General features: G+C 38.2%; 1 pseudogene; it reads right to left on the bottom strand.

Moving 5' to 3' along the window:
• Window positions 1–18,524: 18,524 nt before the first annotated feature.
• Window positions 18,525–19,489, bottom strand: LOC126080783 (olfactory receptor 10AG1-like; annotated as a pseudogene).
• Window positions 19,490–19,818: the final 329 nt, after the last annotated feature.

The raw sequence follows: 19,818 nt of genomic DNA, 5'->3' as shown, positions 1-19,818 counted from the left end.
GCACCTCAACATAAAGAAAACAAAAACCCTCACAACTGGACCAATGAGCAACATCATGATAAATGGAGAAAAGTTTGAAGTTGTCAAGAATTTCATTTTACTTGGATCCACAATCAACAGCTGTAGAAGCAGTAGTCAAGAAATCAAAAGATCCATTACATTGGGTAAGTCTGCTGCAAAAGACCTCTTTAAAGTGTTGAAGAACAAAGATGTCACCTTGAAGACTAAGGTGAACCTGACCCAACCCATGGAATTTTCAATTGCATTATATGCACATGAAAGAAAGGTGAACAATGAATAAGGAAGACCAAAGAAGAATTGATGCCTTTGAATTGTGGTGTTGGCAAAGAATATTGAATATACTATGGACTGCCAAAATAATGAACAAACCTGTCTTGGAAGAAGAACAACCAGAATGCTCCTTAGAAGGAAGGATGGGGAGACTGCGTCTTACATATATTGGACATGTTGTCAGAAGGGATCAATCCCTGGAGAAGGACATCATGCTTGGCAAAGTACAGGGTCAGTGGAAAAGAGGAAGACCCTCAATGAGATGGATTGACACAGTGGCTGCAACAATGAGTTCAAGCATAACAACGATTTTAAGGATGGCTCAGGACCGGGCAGTGTTTCATTCTGTTGTGCATGGGGTTACTATTAGTCGAAACCAACTCAACAGCACCTAACAACAACCTGGTGGGTTCCAACTGCCGGCCTTTCGGTTAGCAGCCACAGCACTTAACCACCATTCCACCAGAGATTCCTACTATTATTAAAAAAAAAAAAAAAAACCCAGTTCCATCGTAAGTAGTTATTTCTAAGGGATTATAATTGCCTCCAACCTTGAGGTTAGTTGTTTTTGTTGTTGTTAAGTGCCATCGAGTCAGTTCCAACTCATAGCGACACTGTGTACAACAAAACAAAACACTGCCCTGCCCTGTGCCATTCTCACAATAGTTATACTTGAGCCCATTGTTGCAGTCACTGAATCAAACTTGTTGATTGTCTTCCTATTTTTCACTGACCCTCTACCAAGCATGATGTCCTTCTCCAGAGACTGATCCCTCCTGATAATATGTCCAAATTCTGTGAGACATATTCTTGCCATTCTAGCTTCTAAGGAGCATTCTGTTTGTACATCTTCCAAGACAGATTTGTTCGTTCTTTAGCAGTCCATAGTATATTCAATATTCTCCATCAATACCATAATTCAAAAGTGTCAGTTCTTCTTTGGTCTTCCTTATTCATTGTCCAGCTTTCGCATGCATGTGAGGTGACTAAAAACGCCATGGCTTGGGTCAGGCGCATATTAGTCTTCAAAGTGACGTCTTTGCTTTTTTAACTGGAAGAAGTCTTTCACAGCAGGTTTGCTCAATGGAATACGTTTTTTCATTTCTGGACTGCTGCTTTTATGGGCGTTGATTTTCACACACACACACACCCTTTGCCGTTGAGTTAATTCTGACTTATAGCAACCCTATAGGGCAGAGTAGAACTGCCCAACAGAGCTTCCAAGGAGTGCCTGGTAGATTTGGTTAGCAGCCATAGCACTTACCACTACGCCACCAGCGTTTCTGTTTGATTTTAGATCCATGTAAAATGAAACCTTTGACAAATTCATTCTTTTCTCCATTTATTTTGATGTTGCTTATTTGTCCAGTTGTGAGGATTTTTTTTTTTTTTAATGTTGAGGTATAATCCATACTGGAGACTTTAGTCTCCGATCTTCATTAATAAAAACTTGAAGTCCTCTAAACCTACAGCAAGAACTTGAGATTAGTAATGAAATATATATATGTTCCCACTACTAACTTAATTCTGGGTCTGGGTACTACTAACCTAAAAGTTGTATATAGAATTTAGCATCCATCCATCCATCCATCCATCCATCCACCCACCCACCCACCCACCCACCCACCCACCCACCCATCCATCCATCCATCCATCCATCCATCCATCCATCCATCCATCCATCCATCCATCCATCATCTATCATCTAATCTATGTATCTATCATCTACCTATCATCTATCATCTATCTATCATCTACCTATCTATCTGTCTATCTATCTAATCATCTATCTATCACCTATCTATCTCTCTGTATCCAAGAGAGGGAAACCATATGATATTATAATCACAAATAGTGATTGGGGAAGTTAATTGGAAAGTGTTAGGAATTACAACCTTGAAAACATGGAGAGTGGGAAGAGTGAGTGGTGAGCAAGGCCTCCCATGGGAATAAGGTGTGACAGAGCACAGCAGTGGGGTGAAATGCTGGCCAGACCTGAGCTACAGTAGGTGCCCTTCCCAGAAGTAACTAAACTAAAAGGGAATTCTAAAGTCTCATAATTTGCACAGGGTTTTATTGTGCATGTGGAACCTTGGTGGCCAATGGTCAAGACTGCAGCTGTTAGTCACAAAGTTCAGCAGTTCAAATTTACCAGCTGCTCCTTGGAAACCCTATGGGGCAGTTCCACTTTTTCCTGTAGGGTCGCTATGAGTTTCAAGGATTTGTTTCGTTTTTTTGTTTGTTTGTTTTTGATATTGTGCATAGTGAGATCTGATGGCATAAATGGAAGATACAAATACACATGAGAATATATCATATAATAAACATTAAAAAAAAATTGCCACCTAGTCAATTCAGAATTATAGCGACCCTATAGGACAGAGTAGAACTGTCCCACAGAGTTTCCAAGGAGTGCCTGGTGGATTTGAACTGCCGACGTTTTGCTCAGCAGTGTAGTACTCAACCACTACGTTATCAAGGTTTCCATAATAAATACAGCAAATGAAATAGTTTAAATATGTACTTTTAGAATTAATATTACTGGGATACTTGGACAGTCATTTAGGAAAAAAATATAATTTTTTTCAATACTCCATATTACAGCAGGAAAGAATCCAAATGATACCCTAGTTTAAATATTTTTAAAAAGTTTAACAATAAAATAATTCTAAGAGAAAGATCTTTTAAAATATAATTTTGGAGTAAGGAAGATTTGTCTAACTATGATTAAAATTTTAGAATGCAGGACAAAAATTATTGAAAAATAATCAACTATGTAAAAGTAAATAGTTGCATATATTAAAAATAAAAAAGCACCAAAAGTCATACCAAATTATAAAGAATAAAGTGGGGAAAATAATAATAAATCATATCTCAGATAAAGTGCTCATTTCTCTTACAAATAAAATATTCTTAAGTGTCAAGGAAAAGTAAAAATATATAAATAGAAAAATGGACCAAATATATAACACTTCACATAAAAAGGGAGAAAAATCATCACTTAAATATATAAAAACATATCCAACTTCATGAAAAAGAGTGAAATTTTAAACTGCAGATAATTGAGTTTATAAAGAATACACAATATCTTGGGGAAAGCTTTTTTTTTTTTAAATATATACTGCTTGGAAAAGTGCAAAACCGTTCAAGTCTTGTGGAGAGAAATTCGATACCATTGATTAATATCACAAATGTGTCTAGTCTTTGGTGGCACAAATGGTTTGTGCTCCACTATTAACCTAAAAAGAGCCCTGGTGGAGTGGTGGTTAAGTGCTCAGGATGCTAACCAGAAGGTCACAGTTCAAATCCACCAGCCACTACTTGGAAACCCTATAGGGCAGTTCTACTCTGTCCTATAGGGGAGCTATGAGTTGGAATCGGCTCAGTGGCAACAGGCTTGGTGTTGTTTTTGATATTAACCTAGAGGTTGGTGGTTCGAACTCACCCTGAAACACAGCAAAAGAAAGGTCTGGGGTCTGCTTCTGTTAAGAGTACAGTCAAGAGAACCCTATAGAGAAGATCTGCTCTGTAACACACGGGGTCTCCGTGAGGCGGAATCAATTTGATAGCAATGTTTTTTGGGGGATATTTAGTGTTTGCATTGATAAATCACACACATGAAATTATCCAATAATGGATAAAATAATGAAAAATGAACAAATCTGCTTGGGAAGAAATATAGGCAGGATGCTTATTAGGAGCAAGGATGGAGAGGCTTCATCTCACTAACTTTGGACATGTTCCGGGAGGGTCCAGTCCCTGGAGAGGGACATCATGGTTGGTAGAGCAGAGGGTCAGTGAAAAAGGGGAGGACCTTCAACAAGGTGGATTGACACAGTGGTTACAACAATGAGCTCAAGCATAGCAATTGACTGTGAAGATGGCACAAGACCAAGTAGTGTTTCCTTGTGTTGTACATAGGGTAGCTATGAGTCAGAATCGACTCTAAGGCACCTAACAACAACAACAGGGTATATGCCTGGAGCCCTGTTGGTGTAGTGGTTAAGACCTCAGCTGCTAATCAAAAGCTTGACAAATTCAAATAAAAAAAATGTATTCACAGGCCGCTCCTTAAAAATGCTGTGGGACAGTTCTACTTTGTCCCATAGGGTCTCTATGAGTAGGAATCGACAAGACTACAATGGCTGTAAGGTCTATACCTAGGAGGAGGATTGCTGGATCATATGGTAGCTCTGTTTCTAGTTTTTGGAGAAAATGCCATACCATTTTCGATAGTGAGTGTTACATTTTACAGTCTCACCAGCAATAGATATGGGCTCCAATTTCCCCACAAATTTGCCAACATTTGTTGTTATCTGTTTTGTTTTTGTTCTTTTTTGTTAGTGCAATTTTAGCTGGGTAAGATAGTATCTCATTGTAATTTTGTGTTGCTGGTCTCTAATGTCTAATGATCGTGAATATCTTCTCATATGTTAGTTGTCTGCTTGTATGAACTCTTTGGTGAACTTTCTGCCTTTGCCTATATTGTGAATGAGTTTTCTCTTGCAAGTTGACTTGTTGCAACTTACTACAGATTTTAGAAATTAGACCCTTATCAGATAAGTCATTTCCAAAGACTTTTTTTGCCATGTCTTATTTGTCTACTCTTTGAATAAGACTTTTGGTGATCATGTTTTTAATTTTTATAAGGTCCCAGGTTAAATCCCACTTGGTCATGATGAATTATTTTTTTTGATATACTGTTGAATTCTGTCAGCTAGAATTTTGTTGAGGATTTTTGCCTCTATGTTCCTGAGGGATATTTGTCTGTAATTTTCTCTTTTTGTGGTATCTTTGCCTGATTTTGGTATCAGGGTTATTATGGTGGCTTCATAGAATGAATTTGGGAGTATTCTTTTCTTCTAATGCTCTGAAATACATTTTGTAGTACTAGTGTTAATTCTTCTCTGAAAGTTTGGTAGAATTCTCCAGTGAAGCCGTCAGGTCCAGGAAATTTTGTTGTTGTTGTTGTTGGGGTTTTTTTGTTGTGTTTTGTTTTTAACCTCTTCAATCTCTTCTTTTGTTATGGGTTTTTTTTTCCTTTGTTTCTACCTCAGTTTGTGTTAGTTTAAGTAGGTAGTGTATTTCTAAAAATTTGTCCATTTCCTCTCGGTTTTCAAATTTGTTGGAGTATAATTTTTCATAGTATTCTATTATGATTATTTTTTAGTTGGGTCCATTGTGATGGCACCCATCTTTTTTCTTATTTCAGTTATTTGCTTTCTCTCCTGTTCTTCTATTGTCAGTTTGATCAATGGTTTGTCAATTTTGTTGATCTTTTCGAAGAACAAACTCTTGGTCTTTTTCACTCTTTCAATTGTTTTTGTATTCTCTATATCATTTATTTTTGCTCTGATCTTTAGTCTTTTCTTTCTTCTGGTGACTGAGGGCTTCTTTTGCTGCTCTCTTTCTGTTTATTTGAGTTGTACAGTTAATGTTGTTCCTTTCTTCATTTTGGCTGTGTGCGTTTATTGCTATAAATTGACCTCTGAGCACTGACTTCGCTGTGTCCCAAAGGTTCTGGTAATATGTTTTCTTTCTAATTTGATTCTATAAATTTCTTTATTCAGTTCTTGAATTCTTCTATAGCCCAGTAGTTTTTAAGCAAGGTGTTTTTAAGTTTTCATATGTTTGATTTCTTTTCCTTACTGTTTTTGTTATTGATTTCTACCTATATGGTATTATGCTCGGAAAAGATGCTTTGTAATATTTTGATGTTTTGGATTCTCTAAGGCTTGCTTTGCAGCCTAAATTGTGGTCTGTTCTGAAGAGTGTTCCATGTGCAATAGAAAAGAATGTACACTTGGCTGCTCTTGGCTGGAGTGTTCTATATTTTTCTATAAACTCAAGTTGATTGATTGTGGCATTTAGATCTCCAATGTGTTTATTGAGTTTCTTTCTAAATGTTCTGACCTTCACTGAAAGTGATGTGTTAGAAGACTCCTACTATTATTTTGGAGCTACTTATTTCTCTTTTCAATGCTCTTAGGCTTTGTTTTATGTATTTTGGAGCCCTGTCATTTGGTGTGTATACACCTCTTTTGGTCATATCCTCCTGGTGTACTGACCCTTTAATAATTATGTACTGCTCTTCCTTCTCCTTTGTGGGGGATTCTGCTTTAAAGTCTATTTTGTCAGAAATTAATATTGCCAATCTTTTTCTTCTTTGGATATTGTTTGCTTGATATATTTTTCCGCTGCTTTTGAGTTTTAGTTTGTTCTTGTCATTGAGTCTAAAGTGTGTCTCTTGTAGGCAGCACTCAGATGGACCTTTTTTTAAATTTAATCCATTCTACCACTTTCTGTCACTTTATTGGTGCATTTAGTCCATTTACATTCAATATAATTATTGATAGATATGAGTTTACGGCTGTTATTTGATGTATTTGTGTGTGTGTGTGTGGCGTTGGCAGTTTCCTTGTTCCATTTAATTTTCTGTGCTGAGACATTTTTCTTTATGTATTTTCTTTTCATCTTTTTCATTACAGTTGATTTCGTGTTTGCTGAGTCTTTATGTTTTTCTTCTTTTTTATTTTCATGGGTAGGTTTGTTATCTTACTTTGTGGTTACCTCAAAATTTACCTTTGTTTTTCTAAGTTCAAAACAATCTTGTATTTCTTGATGTTGTCTTAACTTCCTCTCCATATGGAATTTCTATGAGTACACTGTTTATTCCATCTTTTTTCATTTTGATGTTGTCATAATTTACGTATTGACATCTCTGGTTCCCTATTATCAGTCCTTTAGCTTTGACTTGTTTTTACGAGTTCCCTGTCTGGATTGATAATTGGTTGACCTGTCCTGTACTCTAGCTGGATTGTTGTCTGCTATTGTTGGTTATCTAACCAAAAGCTTCTGCTTCCTGCTCCCTTGGCCCCTCAGCACTTCAGACCACTCAGCACACATCTGCCCCACTGGGGCAACTCTGTAGCTCCACCAATAGGTTTCTGTAGGCACCCCACTCTGCCAGTACACTTCAACTGGAAAGCAGTCATCTCTCTTGCTCTGTGGGTCAACAAGTCTAGCTCTAATAATAAGTGCCCATAGACAACCCACTCCACCAGAACACCTCCTGCACACGGGCATTCTGTTATCTCGCCCTGTGAATGAGCTCCAGTGCTGTCTCATGCTGGTCTCTTGGCTCTGATTCTTCTGGTTTTCTGTGGCTGCCAGTTCTCTGCTGCTGCTTCTCACCAACTGTGAACGACACGCAGACAGTTAGGATTTGTGAGTAAAGCCTTTCCATTCTCTGCAGATAACTACTGTCCTTTTGAGAAATAGCTTTTGACTTGTTACTGGGCCTTAGTAGATACTGAAAGTTTAACCATGGGACAGCAAATCACCACGTGGTCTGAGGCACCTATCATGAACTCGGTGTTGTCTGAACCACAGAATCATAGAGTTGGAAGTGCACAGCAGCACTCCTTCGTTAAATGCAGTTGGTATATACAAGACTTGGCTCAAGCAGGACCAGAAGGCACAAGAAAGTTACCTGAGAAAGTGGCCCAAATGCCCATGGTCTCCACTCCTGTCACATTACCTTATATCTCCTAGCCTGCACCTATGGTCTCATGGGGAGTTCCTTGTGATTGGTTGACTAAGAGAACACTCATGTCTGGTTTACAGATGTTTCTGCATGATTTACAGGCACCACTCAAAAGTGGACAGTGGCAGCCCTACAGCCCCTTTCTGAGACCTCCCTGAAAGACAGTGGTGGAGAGAAATTCTCACAATGGGCAGAACTTTGAGCAATGCACCTGGTTGTTCACTTTGTTTGGAAGGAGAAATGGCCGGTTGTATGATTGTATACTTATTCACAGGCAATGGTTTGGCTGGGTGGTCAGGGACGTGGAAGGAACATGACTAGAAATTTGGAGACAGGGATTGATGGGGAAGAGGCATGTGGATAGGCCTCTCAGAATGGGCCAAAGAAGCAAAGATATTTGTGTCTCATGTGAATGCTCACCAAAGGATGACCTCAGCAGAGGATGATTTTAATAATCAAGTGAATAGGATCATTCGTTCTGTGGAAACCACTCATCCTCTTTCCCAGCTGCTCCTCTCATAGCTCAATGTGCTCATGAACAAAGTGGCCATGTTGGCAGAGATGGAGATTATGCACTGGGCCAGCAACATGGACTTCTGCTCACCAAGGCTGGTTTGGCTACAGCCACTGCTGAATACCCAATCCACCAGCAGCAGAAACCAGCACTGAGTCCCTGATATGGCACCTTCCCTCAAGGTGATCAGCCAACAACCTGGTAGCAAGTTGATTCCACTGGACCCCTTCCATCATGGAAAGGTGTTTTGTCCTTACTGGATTAGACACTCTGGATATGGATTTGCTTTCGCTGCACACCATGTTTCTGCCACAACTGCCATCCATGGACTTACAGAATGCCTTATTCACCATCATGGTACCCCACACAGCATTACCTCAGATCAAGGGACTAACTTCATAGCAAATGAAATCTGGCAGTGGGTGCATGCTCAGGGATTTCACTGGCTTGAGAGAATGATGGAATGAATGGCCTTCTAAAAATACAATTACAGCACTGGCTATGTGACAATACTTTGCACAGTTGGGCAATGTTCACCAGAAGGCTGTAAATGGTCTAACCAGTTTCCAATGTATTGTGCTCTTTCTCCCATAGCCAGAATTCATGAACTCGGGAATCAAAGAGTTGAAATGGGCATGGCACCACTCACTATTACCCCCAGTGACCCACTCACAAGATTTTTGCTGCCTGTCCCCATGATCTGTGCTCCTGCCTGGAGACACATCACTGATTCCATTGAACTGGAAGCTAAGAATACCATATGGCCACTTTAGGTTCCTTATGCCTCTGGATCAACAGGCAAAAAAGGGAATTTCCATACTGGCTGGTATAATTAAACCTGATTACCAAGAGAAAATCAAATTGACATTACATAATGGAAATAAAGAGGAGTATGTCTGGAATGCAGGAGATCCCTTAGGGTTTCTCTTAGTTCTACAATGCCGTGTGATTAAAGTCAGGAGAAACCTACAGCAACCACATTCCAGCATGACTACTAATGGAGTAGACCTTTTGGGAATGAAGGTTTGGGTCACCTCACCAGACACAGAACCATGGCCAGCTGAGGTGCTTGCTGAGGGCAAAGGGAATACGGCATGGATGGTGAAAGAAGGTAGTTCTGACTACGAGTAATATCCACATGAGCAGTTGCAGAAATGAGGACCTTAATTGTTATGAGAATTTCAGCTTTGTATGTACACATCAAATATATTTGTTTTCTTCGCTTATAAAGTATAAGATGTAAACAGAGCTAGTGCATTTTCAGTTGTATGTGTGTTTGTTGTATCATGTTAGGTGCAAGCATGACTTTAACACTGTCTTTATTCAGAGATTACATGTGACTTAAAAAGATGTGTACAGGTGCCAAGCAGACAAGGGATGGACTGTGATGGTTAAGATTGTGTGTCACCTTGGCTGGACCATGATTTTCAGTGTTTTGGCAGTTGTATAATGTTGAGATCACTTCCTGTTGAGATTTGATATTTGATTCACCCCTTTTTTTTATGATAGGATCAGAAACACTGGTGGTGTATTGGTTAAGTGCAACAGCTGCTAACCAAAGGGTCGGCAGTTCAAATCCACCAGGCGCTCATTGGAAACTCTATGGGGTAGTTCTACTCTGTCCTGTAGGGTCACTATGAGTCGGAATCGACTCACCGGCACTAGGTTTGGTTTTTGGTTTTGGTTATTATAGGATCTACTCTGAGTAGCCAATCAGTTGAATGGGAGCTTCCTTGGGTGTGCCACCTGCTTCGAATATAAGCTGACATTCTGGCAAGGTTTTGGGGCTTTTTGCTCATGCTGGATCCTGTACCTGGCTCCTGTTCATCTGAAGTCTGGTTCCTGGGACTTGAGCTAGCAGCTTACCTATGGTCTTGCCTGCTAATCTTGGGTTTCTTCGATCTTCACTGCCTTTGAGCAAGAGCCTGGCTCTCTGACCTACCAATCTTGGGCTTACCAGCCCCTGTCGTTATGTGAATGAAGAGAAGCCTTTTTCCTGACCCTTGCACTTGGAATACTCCACCCTCTACAATCACATGAGCCATTTCCTTAATATAAATTTCTGTATATGTATTTTTACACTTTACTGGTTTTGCTTCTCTAGAGAACCGAGCCTAAGACATTAGGTAAAGAATTCTTGGTTGGTAATTCTTTTCATTCAGTATTTTATATATGTCTCTCCATTGTCTTCTGGCCTCTAGAGTCTTTGAGGAAACCTGCACTGATTCTTGCAAAATATCCTTGGTATAATGTATTGTGTTGTTCTCTTGCTCCTTTCAGAATTCCTTCCTTGTCTTCTGTTTTCAAGAATTTGATTTGGCTGTGACGTAGAGTTGGAATTTTTTGTCTCTTCTAATTGGGGTTCTTGTAGCTTTCTATAGTTGCAGAATTAATTTTCTGTTCAGGTCTGAGAAATTCTCTCTGATTATCTCTTAGAAAATTGTTTCTATGCTTTTCTTATTGTCATAGCATTCTGGGGTTTCAATAATTCTAATGTTAGACTTCTTAATTGAATTCCATATTTCTTTTTGCTTTGTTTGCTTTTAGTCTCTTTTCCTCTTGAGAGTTGATAAGTTCAGTTATTTTGTCTTATAGTTTATTTCTTCTATCTTCTGTCTGTTTGTTCTATTGTTGAGTGTTTCTCTTTTTCTAAAACAGTTGCTTTATTCTTCAGTTCCAATTGTTCTCTCTCTTTTTTTTTTTTGATGTTTTCAAATTCTTCATGGAATATTATTTTCTTCTTCCTTTTTTTTCTGATATCTGGTGGTTTGTATTCTGTGTGCTTTTAGCTTTCTTTAAACATATGTGGCACCAGATTCTGAAAATTATCAATTTTTTGCTTTATTCTGATGTCCATAGGAGGAATTTTCTCTTCTTCATGTTTTCTTTTAACTGGTTCTTCTTATCTTGTGATTTTTGCATGTTTTACTATTTTTTGTAGAACTTGAGCCTTTTTGTTAATTTTTTCCCCTTAAATTTGGTATTCTGGTTTGTGTGGGAAAATTTTTGATTAGGCACTCTGATGGTGCAGTGGTCAAGTGCTCAGCTGTCAACCAAAAGGCTGGCACTTGTCCCACCAGCCACTTTGTGGGAGAAAGGTGTGGCACCTGACATCCACAAAGACTCAGGGACCTAGGAACCCCTTGGAGCAGTACACTCCACTCCACAGGGTTGGTATGAGTCAGAACCAACTCAACATTAGTGAGCTTTGTTTCTTCACTTAAGAACCACTAGAGTGCACTCTTATTCATAGGTTTTTGTTTTTTTTTTAACAGTTAATCAGGATTTTAGGATGCTTGATCTTTGGAATTCATAATGCACGCATGGGTGAGGGGATGTTTAGCTGGTTAAAGATGCTGACATAATGGGTGGAGCTTGATTTTCCTGTGACAAAAATGGGGGGCTCTTTATGCCTTTCTTTCATGGGCACCCCTGCACAGTTCTCCCATGGTGTCACATTGTAAGTAGGAGCCAAGTGTTTCCCTCTTTTTCATCCACTAATTTAAAGTATTCCCCTCACACTGCTTCCCATCCAAATCTTCCTGGCCCTGTTACCCATTTTTCTGGATCTCGGTGAGATCCAACAGCTCTCACAGGACCACAAACTCCCATCAGACTCTCTCAGTTGGATAGCCCATGAACTCCCAGAGCCAATTTGTGCTGCCTTAAAAAAAAAAAAAAAAAAGTGGGCTACAGCTTCCTGAAATGAGCTCCGTTTCTGTGTTCCCTGTTTAGGGTGTTGCAAAATGGCAGCAATGAGCAAGCGCTCCCGATAATAGCATTTAGGTTCTCCCAGCTTCTGTGCCATCCCTGCTCCTGCTCTGTCTTGCTTCTATACTCAGAAAGAATCTCCAAAGCCTCAGCTGCCCCTGGAGTTCTGAGATTTCAGTTTGCAGTTCTTTTATTCATTATTCTGTGTGTAACTTGCTGGGGGAGTAAATGGGAGTATCTACTCACTTCTCCATCTTGCTCCAACCAATCCTACAATATATTTTAGTTCAAAAAGGAGGAAGCCAGAGAGTTTGGTATTTTCTAAATTTTGTAAAGTGTTCAATTTTTGTCCTCAATGTAATATAAAACTACTGGATGTTTGTAAATAGAAAAGTGAAATAAACTATTTATCTATTTCTTAAAAATCCTAGAGGTAACTTTAGGTTAATGGCTAATAGGAGATTATGATATGAGGCAAGTAGATTCTTATGGTAATAATTGCTAAAGATCAAGTTAATGACAATAATTGGTCAAAGAGAAAACACATGTAAAAATGGCTATATTTTGGAAATTTTACAGTCATGAGTGCGAGGTGATAGAATAACAAATAACTTTTACACCTTTGTTTAAGTGACTCAGTAAATACAGAAGTAATTTATCGACACGGAGGACACTGGTAGGAAGAATAGGTTTAGGAGTGAGAATGGATCATCAAAAAGTACATTGTATAAATTTTGATTTTGATATCACATTAGTTTTGCATATAAAACTTGAAGGAGTACACTGAACATTTTCTTCATGCACAGTATTTTTTCAAAATGTCATTGAATTACATTACATTGATACTCAAAAAATGAGGCTGTATATAGACAGTAGCTAATATTTTGAAAGTTCTCTTCCTTAAGAATGTGATAACATTTTTATAACACAAACTGCAATTTTTTCAATACTTGAAATAAAATAAAGTTGTTCAGGGGAAGTAGAAAATTGTACTTTATACAGTTCTAGAATCCAAAGAGTTACTTGTACCATAAGACACCCACAAAAATGGAAAGGCATACCATGCACATGGATAGGAAGACTCAACATAATGAAAATGTCAATTTTACCAGAAAGGATCTACAGATACCATGCAATTCTGATCCAAATTGCAACAGCATTTTTTAATGAGATGGATAAACAAATCACCATCTTCATACGGAACAAGTAAAGCATTACTGAAGAAGAAGAAACAAAGTGAGAGGCCTTGTACTAACTAATTTTAGAACCTATTATACTGCCACAGTAGTCAAAACTGCCTGGTACTGGTACAACAACAGACACTAGACAATGGAACAGAGTCGAGAATGTAGGCAAAAATCCGTCCACTTATGAGCTGCTGATGTTCAATAAAGGCCCAGGGTCATTAAATATGGAAAAGACAATCTCTTTAACAAATGGTGGTGCAATCGGATATCCATCTATAAAATTAAATTAAAAAATAAATAAAAATAATGAAGCAGGACCCATTCCTCAATCCATACACAAAAACTAACTCAAAATGGATCAAAGATCTAACTATAAAATCTAAAATGATAAAGATGATGGCAGAAAAAATAGAGACAACACAGAAGCCCTAATAAATGGCATAAATAGTATACACACCATAGCTAAGATGCACAAACACTAAAAGAGAAATTAGGTAACCAGGAGCTCCTAAAAATCAAACACTTATGCTCATCAAAAGACTTCACCAAAAGAGTAGAAAGAGAACCAAAGACTAGGAAAAAAATTTTGGCTATGACATATTCGATCAGGGTCTAATCTGTAAAGCCTATAAGATACTATAAACTCTCAACAACAAAAAGATAAATAATCCAATTAAAAACTGGGCAAAAGATATGAACAGACACTTTATCAAAGAAAACATTCAGGGGGGTAACAGACACATGAGGAAATGCTTACAATCATTGGTCACTCCAAATCTATTGCTGTAGAGTTAATTCCAGCTCATAGCGACCATGTAGAACAGAGTAAAGCTGCCCTACAGGGTTTCCCAGAAGTACTTGGTGGATTCGAACTGCCAACCGTTATTTTAGCAGTTGTAGCTCTTGACCAGTATGCCACTAGGGTAATCATTAAAAAAAAAAAAATCATTAGAGAAATGCAAATCAAAGCTAGAGTGTGATACTATAATACCAAACCAAGGCTGGCACTAATGCAAAAAGCACAAAATAACAAGTGTTGGAGATGTTGTGGAGAGATTGGAAACCTTATACACTGGTGGTGGGAATATAAGATGATACAACCACTTTGGAAAACAATTTGGTGCTTCGTTTAAAAGCTAGAAATAGAAGTGCCATATGGTCCAGCAATTCCACTCTTAGGAATATACCTAAGAGAAATAAGAGCTGTTGCATGAATAGACATATGCACAACTATATTCACTATAGCACTATTCCCAATAACAAAAAAAAAGGGAAACAACGTAAATGCCCATCAATAACTGAATAGTTGAACAAATTAGGGTACATACACACAAAGGAATACTATGCAATGATAAAGGACAATGATGAATCTGTGAAACATCTCACACCCTGGATGAAACTGGAAGGCATTATGCTAAATGAAATCAGTCAGTCAGAAAATGACAAATACTGTATGAGACCACTATAATAAGGACTCAAGAAAAAGTTTAAACACAGAAAAAAGCATTCTTTGGTGGTTATCAGGGTGGGAAGGGAAGTGGAGGGAAACTCACTAACTAGACAGTAGAAAAGGATCAATTTTGGTGAAGGGATGGATAATACACAATGCAGGGGAAGTCAACACAACAGGACTGAAACAAAAGCTAAAAAGTTTCCTGGACACATCCAAATACTTTGAGGAACAGAGTAGCTGGGGCTGGAGCTTGGGGACCATAGTTTTGGGGGACACATAGGTCAATTGGCATAACAGAGTTTATTAAGAAAATATTGTACATACCACTTTGATGAGTGCCATCTGGGAACTTAAAACTTGTGAGATACATCAAATGGTCCCATTCCACTTGGAGCAAAGGAAAATGAAGGACACCAAAGACAGGAGGAAAATATTATCCCAAAGGACTACAGGAGCACATAAACCCAAATTTCACCAGCCTGAGACCAGAAGAACTAGATGGTGCCCGGCTACCATGGATGACTGCCCTGACAGGGAACACAACAGAGAGTCCCAGACAGAGCAGGAGAAAAACGTAGAACAGAACCCAAATCCACGTAAAAAGACCGGGCTTAAGGTGCTGACTGAGACTGGAGGAACCCTGAAACTATGGTCTCCAGATGCTCTGTTAAACCAGAACTGAAACCATTACGAAAACCCACTCTTCAGACAAAGATTAGACAGGAGTATAAAACAAAGAGTATACAAGTGAGGAATGTGGTTCTTAGTTCAATCAGGTAGACTAGACCAAGTGGGCAGCTTCTCTCCAAAAGTAGGATGAGAAAGCAGGAAGGGACAGGAACTGATTGGATGGACACAGGGAACCTGGGTTGGAAGGGAGGAGTGTGCTGTCATATTATGGGGATTTCAACTAATGTCACAAAACACTATGGGTATATATTTTTGTATGAGAAATTAACTTGAGCTGTAAATGTCACCTAAAAAACGCACTCACACACAAAGAGTTAGTTGTGAGGACACAATAAAGGCAGTTATGATAAGTGTCTTCAGTTCTTTTATTATTAAGTGCAAGTTAAAGTCAAGCAATGATATCAGTATTGAGTCCCTAAATATAGACTTCTACTGCTCCATTCAGACTGAGATAGTGCCCAATAGGAAGTTTTTAATATTAATTTTTCTGACACCACCTGAGAGTGAATGAATCAGAATGCATCGTTTCTATATTAACTCAGAGATGATTGTAAAGCATGCAAAAGATTGAAAATCATAGAACAGGTAAAGTTTAATTGATTTAAGAGGGAACATGGATAACACAAGCAGTTTGCAATCAGCTGCTAATGTAAAGGTTGGCAGATTGAACTCACCCAGGGGCTCTGCAGAAGAAAGGCCTGGCTATCTGCTTCTGTAAAGATCACCACCGAATAAACCTTATAGAGCACAGTCCTACTCTATAACACATGGCTTTGCCGTGAGTCCTGCTCTGACTTGATGACAGCTAATACCAAAAATAGCAACAGTTGACTTAGACCACAATCAAAAAAGAGTGAACAAAATTTATGAAAAGTTTTTGAAAGTAGGGCATAAATGAAGAAATACCTATTTGGATTATATTGGGTGCCAAAGGAGTTTGTCATGATTAATTACCTTTCTAATTGTCTCCATGATATCTTTGTTCCTAAGCCTCCAAATAAGGGAAGATGTTAAGGAAATTCCTTAACTACAAATGTGATCACAATTATAAACTAAATCAGTGGTATGTGTGCTCTTTACAAGATATTTGTTTTCACAAAACTCTGTAAGGTTCATGTATATATATATGAAATATAAAAAAATGACATTAAATTATTAAATAATTTTCCAAGTCAAAAACCTAAGTGATCAAGGGCTAACTCAAACCCAGGCCTAGAAAGAACATTTGTAAAAACAAAAAAAACCCAACTCCTTATGTCCATTCAATTCCAACTCATAGTGACCGTTTGGGACTAAGTAGAACTGCCACATAGGTTTATCAAGGAGCAGCTGGTGGATTTGAACTGTTGACCATTGGTTTAGCAGCCATAACTCCTAATCACTGTGCTACCGGCGTTCCAGAATGTGCATAGTCAGTTACGATCCTTGCATGTGTTTGAAGTAGGAAAAGTTATGCTAACTCTTTGTATCTCTTTTTTTTTAATGTATAAAATAATGTGACAGCATTAACAGTTTTTATATATAAGCATGTATATACACACACATATATAAATACATACAATATATAAATTGGGGCCCTCAAAGTGTCATCTTTCCTTCCCAACACCTTAAAAAGAGCTCTTTTGCAGTAGATTTGGCCAATGCAATATGCCATTTGATTTCTTTAGTGCTGCTTCCACGTGTGTTAATTGTGGATCCAAGTAAAAAAAAAAAAAATATATATATATATGTGTGTGTGTAGACAGATAGATAGATAGGTACAGTTGGGTCAGTTTCTCAGGTTCCAAGTTGAGAAATTCAACTGAGATTGAAAGTATTCATAAAAAAAAAGTTCCAAAAAGCAAAACTAGAATGAAATTATTTGTAGACATTCTCTGATGTAGCCTCCCTCCATTTCAAAGATGCTCAGTCTCCCTCCTGCACTCATTGTTTGGGCATTGTTTACCTCTTGTCATTATTCTCTAAACAATACAGTACTGTATAATGCCTATTTACATAGCATTTGTATTGTATTAGGTATTACAAGTAATCTAGAGATGATTTAAAGTATACAGAAGGTTGTACACAGGTTTTACACAAATATTCTACCACTTTATAAAAGGGAGTTGGGCATCCATGGATTTTGATATTCATGGAGGTACTGGAACCAATCCCTTGTGAATATTTAATTAATGCATATTGCAAACTCGGTTTTTAAAATGGGCATCACAGCTGCAAGGACACACTAGAAGTGAATGACGTGGTTTAAACTAAATGATATAAATTGACTAAATTAAATCAGCCCAAATAAAAGTTCTATCGAACACATTGCACAACAAAATTATGTAATTACTACAGGAATGATTTACTAAAAAGAAAAAAAAAACTACAGGAATGATTTACTATCTGCTGATATATATATATATCACTTACGTAATTTGAGCAGAAAGTTCTGACAATATTAAAAGTGATTTTAAATTTGGAAATAATTGTATGAAGAGACAAGGTGCCTTAGGAATCTGGTGCTGCTCTAACAGAAATACCACAAGTATATTGGTTAATAAAGAGAAATTTATTCTTAGAGTCTAGGAGGTTAGAATTCCAAATTCAAGGTGACGGCTCTAGGGGAAGCTTTTCTTTTTCTTGGCTCGGGAGGAAGGTCCTTTTCATCAATCTTCCCCTGGTCTAGGAGCTTCTCAGCTCAGGAAAGCTGGGTCCAAAGAACACGCTCCCATTCTGGTTCATCATTCTTGGTGGTAGGAAGTCCCCTGTCTCCCTGTTGGTTTCTCTCTTTTAAATCTCAAAAGAAATTGACTCAAGATAAAACCTAATGTTGTAGATTGAGTCCTGCCTCACTAACATAACTGCCTCTAACCCTGTCTCATTGACATCATAGATGTAGGATTTACAACACATAGGAAAATCACCAAACCAAACCCATCGCCTTCTAGACCATTCTGACTCATATTACAAAATGATGGGCAGTCACACAATGCTGGGAATCATGGCCTAGCCAAGTTGACAGACATTTTGGGGGGACTCAATCCATCCATAATACAAGTTATAATTAAAAGTATACATCTGCTGAAATTTGATTAAAAATATGTAAGAAAGCAATTCTTATACATTTAACTCATTCTTTAATAAAATGAATTATTTACTTAGTAATTTTCTCAGTGCCATTATGACATCCTTGTTCCTTAGACTATATATCATGGGATTAAACATAGGAGTTAGGATAGTGTAGAAAAGAGATAGAACTTTGTCAGTTCCTTCTGAGTGTCTAGTGTTGGGTCTTAAGTATGTAATAATGCCTGATCCAAAGAATAACACCACAACCATAAGATGGGATGAGCAAGTAGAGAAGGCTTTGGCTTGACTTGTGGCTGATGGTAACTTCAGGATGGTGGAGATGATTTTACTGTAGGAGCAAAGAATCAACAGGAAGGGAACCATGACAAATAACACAGAAACTATGTAGACCAATATCTCATTTACAAAGGTGTCCCCACAAGCCAGCTTGAGTATTGGGGGAATATCACAGAAGAAGTGCTTGATTTGGTTAGATCCACAAAAAGGCAGAGAGAAAACCTGATATGTCTGCCCTATCATAACTGGGATTCCAATGGTCCAGGACCCAGTCACCAACTGGATGCAGACCCTGTGGTTCATGACTAGAGGATAGTGCAGAGAATTACAAATGGCCACATAGCGGTCATAGGCCATCACTGCCAGGAGCAAACACTCTGAACCTCCAAACATGAGGACAAAGCACATCTGTGTAGCACAGGCAACTAAGGAAATTCTTCTTTTCTGGGTTCCTAGATTCATCAGCATTCTGGGGAGAGTAGTTGATACGTAGCAGATTTCCAAGAAGGAAAAATTTGCCAGGAAAAAATACATAGGGCTCTGGAGAGCAGGATCCATTTTTGTTATTAGAAATATGGTGCCATTGCTCATCAGGATAATGATATAATGTTATAGATGATTAAAAATAATCCGAAAAGAAACCACCAGAGATGGGGCATATCAGCAAAGCCCAAGAGAACAAATGCCATCAGTTCTGTTAGGTTGTCTTCTGGTGGTTTTACTTGATGATTCATCTGTGGAAAATGTAAATTTATATGTGCATTTCCTTTATCTTCCTGTATCTCTTTGCCTCTTCTCTAAACTGTTTTGAGGTGTCTGGGTTGGATTGTATGATCACTGCTATTGTTAACCCTTTAAGAATGATATTATTTATGTATATCCCAGGTCCTCCTGTTAAATCACAGTAAACAGTCCCCTCAGATTTATTTTAAGATCATTTTACTATACTTTCCAAGCACAGCCCAGGATAGACCCAGCTATACCTGACTCAGCAGAGGCACTGGAGCAATTGACAACTGCTGGAGATGAACTCTCAGCTTTGCCATCTAATCTCACTTTAATTACATGTCTTAACAAT

This window comes from Elephas maximus, chromosome 7, assembly GCF_024166365.1.
Source record: "Elephas maximus indicus isolate mEleMax1 chromosome 7, mEleMax1 primary haplotype, whole genome shotgun sequence".
Classification (NCBI taxonomy): Eukaryota; Metazoa; Chordata; class Mammalia; order Proboscidea; family Elephantidae; genus Elephas; species Elephas maximus.
The sequence above is the reverse complement of the archived record's forward strand: the minus strand, read 5'-3'. Positions and strand labels throughout refer to the sequence as shown.